An 18968-nucleotide genomic window follows, 5' to 3' on the forward strand; every position below is an offset into this window, starting at 1 on the left:
GTCACAAACCTCTTCTATGTTGAACAGTTTTAAGAACACAATTCATTGATCCTTTGGTGAATTGACAGAACTAGTCCAAAGACTGAATCATCCCATTTTAAATGAAAATTACAGTAAAGCAGTTAAGTAAGTTTTTAAAGCTTTCAATTACATGAAATCTGTCTATACGACTGTGGTTTCTAATTAGAGGCAGCCTGCACTTTAAAAAAGACATACATTTAACACATTTGCTCAGAAATGATAAAGTTAACTAGTTTTATAATTTGGATTTTTGTAATTTGGATTTTTGTAATGTTATCATTTAACTAATTTTGGTCTTTTGGAAATTTAAAGTATGGTAGTGAGAATCATTTTGAAGAAAAAAAAATTCCATTGTGTTAACTGTAGTTTAAAATTAAAGGAGATCAGCTTTTAGTGTTCCCAATAAATGTAGTCCATTAAATCCAGTGTAGACCCTGAGGAACAGGAAGTACTGTGGATTGTATCTGCCGAGAACCAGGAATACAACACTAAGGTTCTGAAGAACCATCAGAGCACTTCTAACTGATTTCACTTATTGTTAAAAAATAAAATTAAACTTAATTGTGCTTTCTAAAAATCAAGCCAACTATGTTGAACACTACAAATGAGCACCTACTAACTAGGAAAAACCAGGACTTTGTAATTCATTCCACAAAAGGAAGGAGAAGTTATAAACTTCTTCACAACATTACTTTTTGTCCTTTCCTGTAGATTGTCAAAAAGATCAACAGAAGTCCAGGCACAGTTTTCTCCCAAGTCCATTTATAATTAAGCTAATATTGCAGTGATGATGAAGACCCTCTTTATTTGAAACATTTGGAAAAGACAACATACATCAAGAGCTGAAAATACTTTTGAAATTCCATGATGCTGTTAATTCTACTATCAAATTTTGCCAGTTTAGATATAGGTTCTGGATAGATGCAGGATTAATTCACGAGGATTTCAAATTAGTAAGTTTATTACTCCTCCTGACATTATTCAGTTTAAAAAGAAGCTACATAGGCCCTGGCTTGGTAGCTCAGTTGGTTAGAGCACTGTCCCCATATGCCAAGGTTGCTGGTTCAATCTCCAGTCAGTTCACATACAAGAAGCAACCAATGAATGCATAAATAAGTAGAACAACAAATCAGTCTCTCTCTCTCCCCCCCCCCCCCCCTCTCTCTTAAACTAATTATTTTTTTTAAGAGAATGAAGAAGCTATATAGGTAAGACAGGTATAGGAAAAGTTCCCTTTACAAGTAATTTCTTTAGGGCTCTTAATTCATGCCAAGCCTAATTTGTAAGTATACAAAATGGCAGACAAATGTAGAAAACAATGAGCACTATGAAACTGGCAAAGGAAGACTGACAAAGCTAGTGGCAGAGTGATGAAGAGATGAACACGAGAGAGATGAAGTGAGAGAGGCAGGGATGTAGAATACCAGTATCTTGCAATGCATAAGCTGAAAGGAAGAACATGACACCTTATGGTGCAAAAATCTATGGAGTTTAAGTAATAAACTGAATTTTTAAATAATTTTTAATTATTGTTAATCATTATTAATTCCAAAATTAAGTACAGGCTTTATAGTGGTCATAATATTTAACTCGACATGAAATACAAGATGCCCTTTTTGCAAAGCAACTTTTTTTTTTGATGGAAGCTCTATTATTATTACACTTCTTTACTTAATTTATACATTTGCAACATAGTTTATTGGATCATGGACACTTGTAGATCCAAGTTACAAGAATTATCCATGGTCTTGTTTACTATTTTGTGAGAGGCAATTTTTTCTTTCCTTCCTTCTCTTGCTCCTCCCCTCCTTCTCTCCCTTCCTCCCCTACCGTAAATTATTTATTTCATAAAAATGGAAACGAAACCAGATTCATAATCCTACCACCAAATCAACTATTTCTAAAATGAGCCACGCTTCACTATGGCCACCATTACAGAATTTCAAAGTCCTTCATGAAAAACTGCTGCCATTTTTATTTTACAGATGCATACTTTGCAGATTTAATGGAAAGCCCAGGAATTAAACACGAGCTCCGTGTTCCATGCTAATAGTGTTTAAAGCATATTAAATAATCCAGCCTAACAGTGCAATCCTAATATGTGGAGTGTATGAAGCAAGGGTCTGGATACCTGCCTGTCTCTCTCTCTCTCTCTCTCTCTCTCTCTCTCAAAGGGTGGGCAAAGGTAGGTTCACAGTTGTGAGTACAAGAAACAATTTATTCTTGTATTATTATTTATTAATTATTGTATTATTTTCCATATGAACTGTAAACCCACTTATGCCCACCTCTGCATATATACACCAAAGGGACAACAACTCTGAGTGAATTAAAGAACTAGATTCCTAACAATTTTCTGAAAAATATTTTAAGTACGCAGCTTTGTTAAAGCATTCCTTATATAGTTTACGTACCTAATATTCTTCGTGGCCACTTTATGCAATTTATTATATGATAAAAGTCCACAAATTCTACTTCACTCCATTAAATTCTACAAATCACTGGTTAAAAAATACTAAAGAAAACATTGTTCCTCCCATTATGTATAAATAACTAGAAAAACAATGGTTTTCTTCAGTCAATATTATCAGTACAGTAAAACTCACTCAAATAAGTTTAGTTTCTCAGGTTAGAAAATTTGTTCTTTTAGAAATAATTCCTACAAAAAAAATCATTCAAAACTAGTCATCTCTATTATATATGGGCCCATGAGTAGATTATAAAAATCCGTAATTTATGAGCGTTTTGGGGGGGGGGTGCTTTCAAACATTTAGAGCATGAGGCCTCATTTTTCCATAATTTCAATAATGATTTTTAAAAAGTTCTTTATGGGAAATCAAAATCAGCATGTTCTTGAAACAATTACTAACTTGAGAATTGAGGCATACATACAAGAAGACTTGAGAGCCAGATTCATTTAGCTACAAGTGTGCCAGTCTTTCAGTTCCTCAGTGTATTGACAGCAACAAAAAAGTTACACAGTTTTACATTATAAATGCCATCTTTGCAGTCTTTTTTTAAAAAAATGTATTTATTGATTATGTTATTACAGTTGTCCCATTTCCCCACCTTCACTCAACTCCATCCTGCCCACCCCCTCCCTCCCACATTCCCCCCTACAGTTCATGTCCATGGGTCATACTTTTAAGTTCTTTGGCTTCTACGTTTCCTACACTATTCTTACCCTCCCCCTGTCTATTTTCCACCTATCATTTATGCTATTTATTCTCTGTACCTTTCTCCCCTCTCTCCCCCTCCCACTCCCCTATTGATAACTCTCCATGTGATCTCCATTTCTGTAGTTCTGTTCCTGTTCTAGTTGTTTGCTTAGTTTGCTTTTGTTTTTGTTAAATGCATGACACAAATGAAACTTATCTGCATGACTCTTTTGAGTACTTAAGTATTAAGAAATGTGCATGGTCTTCTTACGTGTATATGTGTTTTAATGCATTGGAATTATCTTAAATATCCAAGTATAGTCCCTTCCATATCAGTCAGTCAATCTAATAGTCTCTTCAATATCAGTCAATAAGGTTATATTCTTATTCCAAAATATGCTACAATCATCACATTTTAGAACTCCTTTTAGTCTATAGGTGGATCTGATTTTTAGTAACAGTAATGGTCTTCTCTGAGTGGATCTGATTCTTAGCTATAGCCTAAAGTTGCTTCCTATTTTCGTTTTGTCAAAAATCTTTTGAGTCATATCTGATAAATAAAATGAGATACCATGTGGTTAATAGCCCCCTTTTCCTTAAACGCAAGGAGCAAATACAAAGTATATATAGTAATAAGCTGTTTTTGTTGTGTGTGGCACTTAAGCTGGTTTAGAAGGCAATTAAAAAAGAAATTTAAAAAATTTTGAGTAATCTAGTGTTGTTAAAATAGGTGTGAAGCTTCCAAGATAACTAAAGTAGACTTATTTTAGATAAATATATAAAATAAATATCCGTACTTTAAAACAAGGACTGATAACGAGGCCCTACACAATCTGGTCTCCTTTACCCTCCCCCTTCTAACTTTCTGACATGATCTACTGCTACACTCTGTCACTCTAACCCAGCCACACTGTTCTTATAGTTTCTTGCATTCTAGTCAAGCTCCTATCTCAGGGCCATTGTACTTGCTGTTCCCTCCGCCTGGAATGTCTTACCCAAGATTACCTGCAAGGCTTACTGCCTCACCTCCTTCAGGATACTCAAATACTGTATCTATCATCTTCTCAATGAGGTCTTTTCTGCATCCTCCTCCCATTCCACATCTCTCTTTCTCTTCTCTATTTTATTTTCATGTATGTGTCTATGTGTAAAACTGTGTATCATGAAAATTTCAAACATACTCAAAAGCAGAGAGAATATAAGAAATCTCATGTATCCATCATCTACATTCAACAATTTTCAGTAATATGGCCAATGTTGTTTCCATCTAACAACGTTAGATGGAAAGTGCTCCTTTCACTTTCAAATTATTTTAAAGCATTACTACACTGTATCTCTAGAAGGTAAGGACTCCTGCTTAAAAAATGTAATACATCACCATACCTTAAAAAATTAACAATTTCTTTTCATCAGATATCCAGTCAATGTCTTAATTTCCCCAATTTTTCATAAATGCCTTTTTATAGTTAGTTTGCTCAAAGCAGGGTCTAACCTAGGGTCCATACTGTATTTGGTGGATATGACTCCTATGTTTCTTAAACTTTTTAGTTCCCTATTCACATATTCACATGTTTTTTCCTGCTATTTATTTCTTGAAGAATCCTGGTCATTTGTCCTTAAAAAATGAAATATTTTACTTATATTTACTGTCTGAGTCTTGTTATTAGAAAGTAAACACTCTAAAGCAGAGATTTTATAGTCTGATATCAGCATCTAGACCAGTGCTGACATGTAAAGGGTATCCAATACTTACTAAATGACTATGTGGCATTAATGCCAAAAGGTCCACTGCCCACCCAAGAGCAAAAACTGCTAATCAGAGCACTCTTCCCTGCTGAGTCTGACCTAGGCTGACACAACCAAGCAATCAGATTTGGTACCCAAGGTGAAATCTATTTGTTATCCCTGCTTTAGCCCCGTTCAAAATAAGTGTGCTTCTATCTCCAAAACAGATTCAATATACCTTGAATGTTGAAACTGAGCTGAAGTTTAGCATAATAAATTACTGACTTGTCATATTTGTCAAGTATGTTTAAACATTACTTAGCTTACTTTACAATTTAGAGGAAAAAGCAAATTATAGCCAAAAAAAAAAAAAAAAAAAGAAAGAAAGAAACTGTAGAAGATGGGGAACTAGGGGTACCACATATTTTTAGAATTAGCAATATCCCAAGAGATTCATTATAAAATAAAAGTCAGCAGTACATTTTTTGACAAGGAAGTAAATTACATGTGTATGGATTAAAAACTTAAAAAAACGACATGAATGGTCAATATTTAACTGGGGGATGACAAACGTCAGGATCGTCCCATTTATAGGCACCAGCAACATTCTCTACTTTCTCTAAATGGTATTTTGAGGTGTATAAAAAGTATTACAGGAGTGATACAAGGACTACTATGTAGAATACTATTTTTCTGAAATAAGAGTTTTTTGTGGCAAAAAATAAAAACAAAAAAACTAAAACAGTTTGTATAATACTCTGAAAAAATAATTAGGTCTTAGACTCGTTTACAATTCATTTCTCTTAAATTACCTGATGAAGTTCGTTTCTTCTCAGTTTACTTCTTAAGGGAGCTACAATTTAAATGCTCCAATCAGATGTTCATGTTTCCATTACCTATTGCTATTTAAAAGGAAAAATAATCACTCAAGAGATCTTGTGCTTTCTCTTTAGTACTTGCAAATTCACTCAGCAACAACAAATATGTTAGGCAATTATTTTTAACCTTTTGAAGGAAAAATTATTAGGAGTGGTCTTTCAAGGTAACATTTAAAAAATTAATGGTATAACTTAAAATTGATTATATCTAGTTCTCGCAATAACCAAAATTTCTTGTTTTGAGTTTCCCATACATTAGTCTGCACTAATTTCTCTCTGGCAGAGGTCAACCTTAAAGAAACACAAGAAAAAATGGCTACTACCACATGTGTAAAAATAAATAAATAAATAAATAAATAAATAAATAAATAAATAAATCTCGCCCTGGCTTCTGTGGCTCAGTGAACTGAGTGCTGGCCTGTGAACCAAAAGGTCACCGGTTCAATTTCCAGTCAGGACACATGCCTGGGTTGCCAGCCAGGCCCCCAGTTGGGAGCGTGTGAGAGGCAACTGATCATTGTATCTCTCACACATTAATGTGTCTCTCCCTTTCTTTCTCCCTCCCTTCCCATCTCTCTAAAAGTAAATAAATAAAATCTTTAAACGAAAAAAAAACTCAACCTAAAATCCCTGGAAATAATTTCTATTTACTTTTCCTGTGTGATCTATTTAGAGGAAATCTGAAAAAGATGGCTAGAAGTCTATAAACAGAAAGTGCTGAGTGGAATTCACTGTTTACAGACTTTAGCTAGAATTTTGTCCGTTATACAATGTTGTCAGGACTCTTTAATGTTGTACTATTTAAAAACACCTTCATCAGGTTTTCTTCATTCTGTGAATTTTCTTTCTTCTTTTCCCTGGCTTTTAAATTTTTATTCTCGTCAATCAAAAGACATTAATGTATCTTCTGGAATAACCTGATTTTTCCAAAGAAACTCCTAGAATCATCTCGGTGCCACCATATTCTTGTCATTATTAAATTTTAATATATATAGTTAAAATGTATATAATAATCCATATAAGCCTTTTTATTTTAACACTAGGATAGGTTCCTGTTGATGTGCCAGGGTAAGATGTATGCATGTAAGAATGTTAGAAGTTTTCAGTTCTAAGTCTCTTGGCTTAAAATTTTTAGCAGCCACAGAAGCTTCTGTCTGAAAACAACTGTTCACAGGTATGACTACTCTAGTCCTTATCATATGACCTACTGGACAACTGCAAGGTGTATTCTGAAATGACACAACTCTTAATGTACAAATAACATTTTGACAGCTTGAAAGGAAGATGAAACAAAGTCACATGGAAACATACTCAGGCTTCTCCTTGAAACTTGCCTCTGAACCACCCAGCAGTACTAGAGGCTCAGTTCCCTACCCTGTAGTTTTCATTTTTGTTAAGGGGTCCCAAAGAAACTGGGAAACCTTCAATGCCAGCCTTCACTGGTCAATACTAACTTCTGCATTTGGGCTCTAATAATTGAGCAAAGGAATTTTGTTAGTAGCTTCCTTAAAGTACAGATAGATGCCTCTAACAAGTTTGGTTTGTAAATGCTAAATAAAAAAGTACAACATAACCAGCTTTAAGATCACTTCAATGATCATTTTAAGGAGAGCACAGATTTCACCCCCCCCCCCCGCAATCTGCCACTAAGACAATTTTTCAGCTCACTTTTTTCCAAATCAGTAAACACTACTATTATTACGTTGCAGCACTTCTATAACAGTAATAAAAATCTAGGTGAGAGTTTTCACCTTAAAAGTCATACATTTATTAGACGAGGCATTATAACCACTTCACTACAAGCAACTTCCATACATTTAACTTCTATTTTCCAACTGTTTTAAACTCCAGATCTCTTTTAATATACTACAGAAAGGGAACCAGTTAGAGGATTGGGGGGGGGGATATTAAAATAACAAACGTCTCACTTTCCTTTTTTGATGGAATCATCAGAATCTAAAATCTGGGGGCAACTAGGTAATACAAAATTAAATTCAAGAGAATTCAGAATAAGTCAAAGCACACAGTTACTACAGTTCTGATATTATTCACCTCAGAAAAAACTAGTAGAAAAGATGCTTGATTTAAATTTATGATACCTTCCGATTTGGTTCAACTATCAAAATAAATAAACTTGTCCTTACAGTTAAGTATTTTCCTCCAGAAGAGGCTGCTGGTATGACTAAAAAATAAAAAAAGGAATTCACATGCTGTACTTGTACAATAAGGACAATGTTTTGAGAGATGTACATCTGATCACTCTCAGAAAACATTTTTTGTTATGAAGAAAATATGAACAGAAACTGTAGAAACTGAATCTTTTCCACAATTCAAAAATTTAAATTCACACTATGTAAACTAAATAATTTTTAAAAACGCTTAGTTTCTCCTCAATGATAAAAGTAATAGATATCCAATGTAGAAAGACAAAGCCAGTTCTGAAACAAAAGATCAGCTGCTATGAAAACAAAACTGACATTTTGTAAATACACAGCCTTTGAACCAAAACAAATAGATGACCTTTTCATGCACTTAAAGCTTCAGTCCTTATCACAATCAGCATCTTTGGATACAGTGCTTATTTGGTTATTTTTTGATATACTGCTTGATGACTTACCGATGGGAAGGTTGTTGGTGCTTTTAAAACCTAGACACATTTCTCTGTGTGTAGTGATTAAAATTTGTTAAGCCTACATTAAAAAAATCTGTCCTCCCATTCTCCCATCATTGCTCTCTTACCTTTAACAGACCTGCGTGTACAAAAATTAAAGTAGATGGTGAGGTGAGTTTATGACTTACTGTATTTTCCCCATTCAGGGCCTTTTTAAAGAGTCCTTTGAGATTCTAAGGTTCAAACACTATGTAAGAAGAGTTATTGTTTGAACTACCTAACAATTACCCAGACTTCTTTTAGACTTCAGTTAACCTGTAAGTAAAATGAGCATGTTTAACTTTTCCACGGGGCATTGGAGGACGAGTTCCAACTCATAAATGCTTTCAGGTCCTCAGACACCAGGCGCGGTGGAAGATCAAGCGTATCCATCAATTAGAGGGTTCTTCCGGGCCTCAATTTACCCACTTACGGAAACGAGAGTATTAACTTGTTTCGTAGGGTCCCCGGAGGTGTAATTAATTAGTGTTTTAAAATGCTCTGAGATCCAAAGATGAAAGGAAATGCGAGAGACACGCAGAGATGATGACAATAATCATAACAATAAAAAGAATGACTAACTTGGAAGTCTGCGTTACGTAAGGGAAGGAAAAAAGAAGTTATCAGATTCGCACAAACAAAAGAAAAGCCCACCGCCTCCTTTGTTTCTCTTTCATTTCTCTTTTCCTCCCAGCCGCGGAGCTCACGTCCCGCAGCACGCGGCCAGCGTGGGGCGCGGGGCGCGGACTTGGCCACCGTGCGCCCCGCTCCCAGGCGGAGGGGGAGGGCGCGCCGGGCCAGTTCCTGACAAAGGCGCTTCCCCCAGCGAGGGAGCGGGGGGCCGGCGCCGCAAACTCCGCTCCCCACCGCCTCCGGCGCGGGGGCGCGCAGACGGGCGGGGAGAGCCAGCCCGCCGCCCAAGAAAGCCACCGAGGAAGTTGCGCGCTCGCCTTGCCTCGCTGGCCCTGCCGCGATTCCTCCCGCAGGCCGCCGAGGCCACTCACCGGACAATTGCTGGTGGCCGGAATCCCAGCACAGCCCCGAGACCCGGAGCGAGGGGGATGAGGAGTGCGTGCGCGGGGAGCGCGAGCAGACTGCGCGGCGTTTCGCCGCCGCCTTCCTAGCCAGCAGGCAAAGCTGGGCGAGGGGAAGTTGGCCGCAGAGCCGAGCACTGACGAGCCGCGGGCGGCGGGAGATGCGCGGGGCCGCTTTAGGGTGCGCTCCCGGCAGGATCGACGCAAATCCGAACGCGCGGCGCGGCTGATGCTGCTGGTGGAGGCGGTGGCGGCGCCCCCCGACGGTCCGTACGCCTCACACCGCCTCTGGGTCACTGACACACTCTAGGAGGGAGGGGAGGGGACTAGTGGGGGGCGGGGCCTGAGGGAGGGGACAGGGATGGGCCCCGGGGGAGGCGGTGCCACGGCGCCGAGGTGTCTCTTGGGAATTGTAGTTCTCTTACTGGAGAAGAAAGGGATACATTGTTGAGGATGCTTCCGCTCACAGTGCACTGCGCATGCTGGGGGAGAAAGAGGTTCGGGCCCTACCGTTACTATGGTCACCGACACTCTGAAGAGGAGAACGTGTTCCGTGCGGCTGCTAACTGAACAAGGCCCTCCTTGTGTTATGGTGCTGCTAGGAATCCCGCCCTCAGCTCGTCGTTCCCACTTCGCTCCACCCCCAACTCCTAGCCTCACCACTCGTAAGTGTCCTGTGAAATCTGATTTCCTCCCGAAATTTCGGTCTTTCCTGCTGTTTAATTTTATTTCACAAATCCTGAATCGCAAAATACCCATTCATTCCCCTTCAAGCGAAAGCTTTCTGCCTCAAATTCATGGCGGTTTTTTTTCCCCTAAGAACCAAAGACTTGTAGAAATTTAGTTCCTTCGAGTAACTGAACAATTTGATTACAAAACTGTTAGAGACACTATCACTCTCAGAATCCCAACAGTTAATTATTTTCACTTAATCAGTCACATTAAGGCCAGCAAAGGTAAAAGTTCAGGGTTAAGATCACTATATCTTACTTGATAAGTGTAAAATAATCCACAGTATTTTAAGGCCTACAATTTCTAAGAAACACAAATTTCATAAAGTGTAAATTCAAAAGATAAGTGGAAAGTTGAAAATTGTTTACTTTATATATATTGGCAAACTTGCATTTGGCAATAAGAGAAGTCTGAACCAAGGTCTCAGTATGCTGTTGGGCTGGTCAGCTAAGTCTACACCCTCCTCAGCTGGTGGTGGAGGAGGGTGGTGAAAGGCATGGTGTGACACTGAATTTCCAGAGGACTGACCAAAGTCACTCTGTCTGAAGATCTTTTGTTTTTCTTCTCTGCCTACCTACAACCCCATACTCTGGAAGAAAAAAATAATGCTTAGAAATCAAACACAGAGTGGGAAAAGTCGAGGTTTTCAAATAGTCTCAAGATCAGAAATCTTTGTTCCTGGACCCCATAATTATTCATTCAAAAAATATTTATTGAGTATAGTAAATCCCAGGCTGTTTCTGGGACTTTATTAGGTCCCAGAAACAGAGGTACAACAATGTAAAAGAACATTCCTTATTTTCAAAGTGCTTATTGTGCAGAGGGGGAGACAGGTAAATAAACAGAATCAGTGTGATAAGTACTGTAATAGGAAACACCCAGGTACTTTAATATATAGCCATCCCAAACTCAGGCCATGTTAAGAAATGCTTCAGAGAACATTTGAACTTGAGGATGACTAGGAGTTAATGTGTTTGTGTGTTTTGGTGGAGGAGGGGGAAGGGACTAAGTGGATGAGAGCATTGAGGGAGGTGTGGAGGGCAGCAAGAGCAAAGTGATAGAGGCATGAGATGAAAGAGTGTTTTGGTTCAGCAAAGAGTTCAGCATTGCTGGTGGTAGATTTAGGCTGGCAGAGTGGCAAAAAGAGACATAGAAAAGGTTAAGGAGGCAGCTTAGATCATGAAGAATCTAATACAGCATGCAAAGGAATGTGTACTCTTTTCTGGAAGCAATGGAAAACCTTGCCAGGATTGTAAGCAGATGAAACTTCAATAAGATATATATTTTAGAAATGTATTTTATGCATTTAAAGAAAAATGAGAGCCTGGACTAAGGCACTGGCAGGTGACGGAACTGAGAGTAATTAGACACAATTTGAGGGTTAGAATTAATAGAACCTAGGGAGTAATTAAAAGTGTTTGGGGCTGAAGAGTGAAGGGTGAAGGAAAGTTATCCATTATGATGTTTTTGATTGCCAGCAACAAAAACACAACTCTAACTGGCTTAACTAATAAACCAGTACTGACCTGTCTAGATAAAAAGCCCAGTGAAAAGATGGGCTTATAGGGCTGAATGATTCATCAGCTCAATGATGTCATGTAGGACATGCTTCTTTCTTGTTTCATTGCTTTTCCTTCCTTAAGTATCAACTTTATGGTCAAATGACAGTTGCCAACAATTCCTGTGGCTGGAAGTCTTGCCATTAGGTCAAAGAAGAGACAAAAACCGAGAGTCATTTTTGAAAACTCTTTTAGAGGGAAGAGAAAACTACTTTCCCAGAAGCCTCAAGAATTGATTCATGTGTCTTCATAAACTAAAAATGGTGGCCAGGGGATGGCATGAGGTTGGTTATCTTAGGATAAAAACATGCCTGCCCCTGGACCCACATGAGTCAGCTTCCCACAAAGCTCTGTTGAGGAGGTGTGGCTATCCCAAAGAAAGTTGAAGTGGTTATCCAGAAGAATTAAGGCTAAGAATGGGGTGGGGATAGGGACCACAGTATCCACTACAAGGAAGGAGAAGGATGACTCTCGGATTTCTGTCTTGTGTGACTATGAGCTAGTGATGCCATTCATTGAGTTAAGGAATACAGGAGATTGAACTGCTTTTGAGGGGGAATTTGATGAGTTTATTTTGGTTATATTGAGTTTACACATCTAGGTGAAGAAGTGGACTGGGCTGTTTTTAAATATATAAAACTATATAGTTTTTAAATACATACATAATTTTATAAAACTATATAAACATAGTTTTATATATATTTATAAATATATAAACATATATTTATGTGTGTGTATCTATATATATGACTCTAGTGCTCTGAAGAGAGATCTCTACTGCAAACAGTGTAATTGGAATATACCATCATATAGATGGCAGTTGAAATTATAGGAATGGGTGAGATCACCCAGAGTATGCACAGCAGAAAAGGAGGAGTCAATAATAGCACCCTGGGAACACCAGCACTTAAGGAGTAGTCAAGAAAATCATGAAAATGCCTGGGAACTAGCAAGAGAACTAGGATGTACAAAGAACTAGGAAGATGGAATCTATAACCAGGAGAAGTTAGTCAATATAAACAAACCCAGAAATGATTAAGATGGTAGAGTTAACATTCAACAACATTACCACAATTATTATAAACATGCTCCATATGCTGATAGAAATTAAACACATAAAAATGGAAGTTCTAGAGATTAAAATTATAACTTCTGAAATAAAAATTTCACTGGAGGCAATGAACACTTAGAAGCAGATTAGGCGCTCAGAGGAAAATATTAGTAAGTGAAGGCATAGTCATAGAAATTTAGTCAAAATAAAGCACATGAAGAAAACAAAAACCTGAAAACACAAAAACAAAAACAAAAAAGAAAAGAAAAAGAGATCCTCAGTGAGGTGTGGAATAACTCCAAACATTTTGAAATATGTGCAACTGTAGTTCCAGGTGAGACAAGGATGAGATGGGGTGACAAAAATTGTTTAAAGTACTATAGCTGAAAATATTGTCATATTTGATGGGAATTGTAACTCAGAGACTCAAGAAACTCAAAGAGCCGTAAGCTAGGTAAACACAAACATGCACACACATTCACAAAATCCACTGCAAAAGACATCATCATTAAATTGTTGAAAACTAGTAATAAGTAGAAAATATTAAAAGCAGTTATTGGTGCAGAAAAGGTAAATTCTGTACATAAACAAAGACAAATTTTTAGTAAGTTTCTAATCAGAAACTCTGCAAGTCAGAAGACAATGAAAAGGCATTTTTAAAGTGCTGCAAGAAGGAAAAATCTATTACCTAGAATCCCAGTCATTATCGTTCAAAAATGAATGCTAAAGAAAACAAAAGCCATTAGAACTGAACTGTAAGAAATGTTAAAGCACATTTCCGGTCAAGATGGAGGTGTACATAAACATGGCTCACCTTCTTGCACAAGCACAGCAAAAATTACAACTACACTACAAAACAAATATCACCCAGAATTGTCAGAAAACCGAGCTGTGTGGAAGTCTGACAACCAAGGAATTATAGAAGCCACATTGGGTTACACAGACTAGGAGGATAGAGGCACAGAGAGGAACAGAGAAATGGAATGGGTGGTAAATAAATTCAGGAGGGATACCTCAGAAGCGAGGGATCCCAGCGTCACACCAGACTACCAAGCGCAGGGTTCCAGCACCAGGAAGATAAGTCTCCATAACTTCTGACTGTAAAAACCAGTGGAGGTTGGGGCAGTAGAAGAAACTGCAGGATTCTCAGGAGTCTTCTGTTAAAGGGCCTGTAACGTACTTAGGACTTATGCAGACTAACTCCCCCTGGGCTTTAGCAACAGGGCAACAGTTGGAAGGGGGCCAGTGCATACAGGGAGAAATTGAAGAGTCTGGCATCAGAGCAAGTGCCAGGGGACAGCTTCCTCCTGCACAAAACTCCAGAGGACAGAGAGTGGCATGTCCCCTTTCTCAGCCTTCCCCACCTCACAGAGCCACAAAGTGGCCACACCATATAGGAGATTCCATCAACCTGGTTCACACAGGTTGCCCCTCCCTGGAGATTACCAGACTCTGCCCCATCCAATTTACCAGTGCACTTTTCTATAATAGCTTATGCTACTAAAACAGGAATCAAAGCAGCTCTACCTAATATACACAAACACAAGGAAGCTGCCAAAACAAGGAGGCAAAGAAATATGGCCCAAATGAAAGAGCAGATCAAAACTCCAGAAAAAGAAATAAACAAAATGGAGATAAGCAATCTATCAGATGCAGAGTTCAAAACACTGGTTATAAGGATGCTCAAGGAACTCACTGGGTATTTCAACAGCATAAACAAGACACAGGCAGACATGAAGTTTATACTAAGTGAAATAAAGAAAAATGTACAAGGAAACAACAGTGGAGTGGATGAAGCTGAGAGTCATATCAATGATTTAGAACATAAGGAAGCAAAAACATTCAATCAGAACAGCAAGAAGAAAAAAGAATTAAAAAAAAAAAAAAAACAAGGATAGGCTAAGGAGCCTCTGGGGCAACTTCAAATGTACCAATGTTCAGATTATAGGGGTGCCAGAAGAAGAAGAGAAGGAGAAAGAAATTGAAAACTTATTTGAAAAAATAATGAAAGAAAACTTCCCTAATTTGCTGAAGGAAATAGACATATAAGTCCAGGAAGCACAGAGAGTCCCAAACAAGATGGACCCAAAGGACTACACCAAGACACATCATAATTAAAATGCCAAAGATTAAAGATAAAGAAAGAATCTTAAAAGCAGCAAGAGAAAAAGCAGAGAGTTACCTACAAAGGAGTTCCCATAAGACTGTCAGCTGATTTCTCAAAAGAAACTTTGCAGGCTAGAAGGGACTGGGAAGAAGTATTCAAAGTGACGAAAAGCAAGGACCTACAACCTAGATTACTCTATCCAGCAAAGCTACCATTTAGAATGGAAGGGAAGATTTAGAATGGAAGTGCTTCCCAGGCAAGGTAAAGCTAAAGTAGTTCATTACCAAGCCATTATTATATGAAATGTTAAGGGGACTTATTTAAGAAAAAGAAGAGGATAAAAATTATGAACATTAAAATGGCAATAAATTCACAAGCATCAATAATTTAATCTAAAAAACAAACTAAGCAAGCCAGCAGAACACAAACAGAACCATAGATATGGAGATCATTTGGAGGGTTATCAGTGGGAGGGGAAAGAGGGGGAAGGAGGGAAAAGGTGCAGGGCTATAGAAATATAAATTGCTGGGTACAGAATAGACAGGGGGGTGTTAAGAACAGTATAGTCAATGGAGTAGCCAAAGAACTTGTATGCATTATCTATGGACATGAACTAAGGGAGGATTGCCAGAGGGAATGGGGGGGTACCAGGTGGAGGAGGACAAAGGGAGAAAATTGGAACTGTAATACCATAGTCAATAAAATATATTATAAAAAAGAATTTGGGAAAGAGGAGAAGATACTGTATGCATTCTTCAAGTCTCCATTTTAAAAGAAGGGAAATGTATGATAAAAGAATTTATAGTGTAAATTCCATTGAAAAATACTAAAAAAACCTTCATTTGGAATCAAGTGTCCTTTCTAATGATATTATCTGATGATTAGTGAATGACCATGGTCTTCAGACCCAGAGTTGTCTTCATTTAGCACTGAGCACAGAATAGCTTTCTAAGCAAGGTTTCATTTGTTACATGGTACCTAGGAAGAAAGGGGCTACTCTTCTGCATCTTGACCATTTTTTGTACAGCAGGGCAAATTAAGATAGGACTCCTTTTATAGCCCTTTTCATTCTTGGTGTATGCTGGCTTATAGGTTTTAAGTACTAGGCACACATTTTACTTATAATTTAGGATTATTATAGGTAAGCCAATTAAAACTGCATTTACTTTCATAGAAAAATGTTAAAGCAACTTCTTTAGCATTAAGAAAAACAATACCACATGGAAACTTGGATTTATACTAAAGAATGAAAAGTGCCAGAAATGGTAATTATATGAATAAGTACAAAGACTTTTTCCCCTCATTAAAATTTTTTTCAAAAGGCAATTGACTATTTAAAGCAAAAATTATAAACTGTTACTGAGTTCATAACACATAGAAGTAAACTGTTTGACCATATTTCAAAGGATGGAAGGGGGAAATGGAATTGTTAGAATTTATGTTATTATGAAATGTTTTACTAATATTAAATTGTGATAAACTAAAAATGAGTATTCTAAATGCGAGAACAGCCATCAGAAATAAAACAAACAGGTATAGCTAGTATATCCATAGTGGAGATAAAGTTAAATCCTAAAAAAAATGCTAGAAGGGAGAAACAGAAATATAGAAGAAATCTGTGTCCCTAATGAACATGGAGCTAACAGGAAGCTTCATACAGCTCTGGACTTTCTGCCTCCTGACATCTTCTAAGTGAGAGAGGAATAAACACCTATCTTGTTTAAAACCATTGTTATTCTATGTTATGTATAGCTGAACCTAATCACAAGCCTACGATACTTTCATGAAACAGAGAACATTTCTCAGAATCAGGTAGATCCACACATTGCCCAGAATTTGCCACATTGCCAGCAACTTCAACATAGCTCTGGGATTCATGTATTTGTTACTAAAATTCCAGGGATAGTCCATCTTTTGGATGAACAACACTTACTGCTAGTTCACTCAGTTTTTCCGGAAGGGGTAAAAACATGTGAAGTACTTAATGCAGTCCTGAGAATACAGTAAGTGTATATACTTTGAAACTGAGCCACAATAATAAGGTGGATATACCTCAATTTAGACATACTATATTGGAGTTTGTATCCAAAGTCAGGTATAGAAAATCAAGGGGGCATTCATTTATATATCAAAAGCTATGGATCTCTTCTTGCGATTACGACTTTACCTCCACCATACAGTTCTGTGTAGTTCTTCAAAACCTGAAGTCTTTTGAATTCAGGACTGTTCAGTTATAGAAAATGAGTAAGCCTCTAATTACCACCAACTCTATCTTTGTATCTAGCTTAATACCTACATTTCCTTGACCGAAGCAACTGCATTTCTGCTGTTATCTGTACTTTCAAATTTAGTACAATCATTTCAGTAAGAATGTGAATCTTAGGGGACTAATAAGTTAGGTTTTTTGTATCTCTTAAATTATAAAAACATTTTTGATCTTAGGAAGTTGCTCAGTAAATTTCAACGTTTCCTCTACCATCTGACTATATGAAAATCAACATACATTTAAAAAGGTACTCAGGATATGAAATAAAGAAAAATCACACTTTTAACACTTTTCTCCAAAACATCATGCAATAAATCTAAGTTACTAGTAAATGATGCAGAGGAAATTGGGTATACCAATCTTATGATTTGAAGAAACTGCTGCAAACTTATTTTTTTCCTTTTATTGAAAATGTTTCATCTGCTGCAGATAAGTATATCTTTTCATTGTAGTCAAAATTTCTCATATCTTTTACTGACAAATGATTATATTGATTAGTGCACATGTTTGAAATGTTATTTTGTTTTGTTTTGTTTTGTTTACTAAAAGTTCAGGCAGATTTCCCTTTGGGATCAGGAAAATCTTAAGCTGCATATTGAACTCTTGCTGAGATTCTCAGATTTGAAAGTAATAAAGGTGAGTGTGTTTATATGTTCATTTTAACATTCAGATAATAAGTAGGTTATCTCTTGGAACTCTTATCTTCCAGCATCCTTCCACAAAATAAAATTATCTTCTAATGTCCTCGAAGTCTCCAAATAGCTCATAGGCAGCATGGAACATGCTCCTATTTTAAACCTGTGAATGACACATAATTTGAAGGCCTGGGCTTTCACTCAAAAGATTTGTAAGCCCTAAATGCTGGCCCTGACATTTTATATATATTTGGAAAATGTCAAAGACAAGTTAGTTGAGATTTTAATGTTTTAAAAGAATATGCTTGTGTATCAAAGAAAACAGCCTATATATTCTCAATATTAGTGCAACCAACAGTATACAAGCAGTTTGGGGGAACTTTAAAAAATACTGCATAATGAGAAAAGTGCAAAACTCATGAAGAGAAGATTTAGATTGTGTTTCCATCCTTGCTGATTTATTTGCTCATGCAATAATGACCTATTTTAGTATCTCAAATTTCATGCATTCATTCTTTCATGAATCCTTATTTAGCATATATACTATGATGCATACAAAGATTAATATGCATATTCCCAGCCCTCAAGAAGCTTGTAATCAAGTGAATAGATAAGTGCAATATGATTTTATAGGTACTTTTCCAGAAGTATGCCTAGGGAGTAGTGGGAATATAGAGAAGGGAATAATTAATTTTACAAGAGTATGCAGTCAGAAAACACTTCTAAGAGAAAGCGGGGATTGAGCTGAGTCCTGAAAAAATGAGTCGGTGCTCACCAGGAAAGCCAAAACATTTCATTAGGGGTGCTCACCAGGAGAGCCAAAACATTTCATTAGAGGTGGCACTGTAGGGAAAGACATGAAGAGTGAACCAGCTGGGCTCATTTGGAGAACTAGAAGCAGTTCAATATGGCCAGACCCCAGAGTGTGATATGGGCACCCTGAATGATGAAGTTGACAAGTTTACTGGGATCAGATCACAGGTCCCTGTATGCCATGCTGTGCCAAGAAGTTTGGAAGTAAGGAACTGTTGAAAGATTCTAAACAGAGGATTGATATAAATTATATTTAGGTTTGAGCAGTGATCAGCCAAGAGGATATGTAATAATTCAGGTGAGAGATGACGGACAAACTAAGTAGCTGTGGAGAATGAA

The 18968-nt window shown here is 37.3% G+C and overlaps 1 protein-coding gene and 1 long non-coding RNA gene across 4 annotated transcripts in view; one reads left to right on the forward strand and one right to left on the reverse strand.

Annotated features, from left to right (window-relative positions):
• The window catches only part of PELI1 (pellino E3 ubiquitin protein ligase 1), a 55386-nt gene extending 45609 nt beyond the window's left edge, over positions 1-9777 (reverse strand). Inside the window, exon 1 of one of the 2 annotated variants that reach the window (XM_024552725.4) lies at positions 9437-9777. The gene's annotated coding sequence lies outside the window, so the exon portion shown is untranslated. Of the gene's footprint in view, positions 1-5716; positions 5737-9436 lie in introns of those variants that run through there. The other variant, XM_045189382.2, reaches the window with a different exon arrangement.
• A 131-nt stretch (positions 9778-9908) lies between these two features.
• Positions 9909-18968, forward strand: part of LOC123478935 (uncharacterized) — a 103024-nt gene continuing 93964 nt past the window's right edge. The window contains exons 1-2 of one of the 2 annotated variants that reach the window (XR_006654358.2): positions 9909-10131; positions 17731-17817. This is a non-coding gene — a long non-coding RNA (uncharacterized lncRNA). The remainder of the gene's footprint in view (positions 10132-17730; positions 17818-18968) is intronic. The other variant, XR_006654357.2, reaches the window with a different exon arrangement.

Source organism: Desmodus rotundus, chromosome 5 (assembly GCF_022682495.2).
Source record: "Desmodus rotundus isolate HL8 chromosome 5, HLdesRot8A.1, whole genome shotgun sequence".
Lineage (NCBI taxonomy): Eukaryota > Metazoa > Chordata > Mammalia > Chiroptera > Phyllostomidae > Desmodus > Desmodus rotundus.